The sequence below is a fragment of the Nanorana parkeri genome, unplaced genomic scaffold (assembly GCF_000935625.1).
Source record: "Nanorana parkeri isolate BGI_ZX_2015 unplaced genomic scaffold, ASM93562v1 scaffold1379, whole genome shotgun sequence".
Classification (NCBI taxonomy): Eukaryota; Metazoa; Chordata; class Amphibia; order Anura; family Dicroglossidae; genus Nanorana; species Nanorana parkeri.
The window spans coordinates 321,354-321,774 of NW_017307647.1; positions in this window are offsets into that span (position 1 = coordinate 321,354).

Consider the following 421-nt stretch of genomic DNA (forward strand, 5'->3'; position numbering starts at 1 on the left):
GACCGAGCCCCCCCCCCCCCATCCCCAGGTATAGAAAAGTAGATATCCCCCCATGGTGCCTTTTGTTGTAGACGGTGGTGAATCCTGCATAGGGAACAGAGCACAGAACCCCCCCAGGTATAGGAAAGCAGATATTTCCCTGCGGTACCTTTTCTCGGAGATGTTGGTGAATCCTGCGGAAGGGACGGAGCACAGAAACCCCCTAGGTATAGGAAAGCAGATATTTCCCTGCGGTACCTTTTCTCGGAGATGTCGGTGAATCCTGCGGATGGCACAGCTCAGATCCTCACATCAGACTCCGTGGTTGCCTGTGGCAGGCTCAGCTCATTATCCCTTTCCTCCTCTCCTCAGCTTCCCTCCTCGCCTTCCTCTGGGCAGAGTCGTCACCTCCCAGCCCAACGCTGGCCAGATGTAGGAGAGG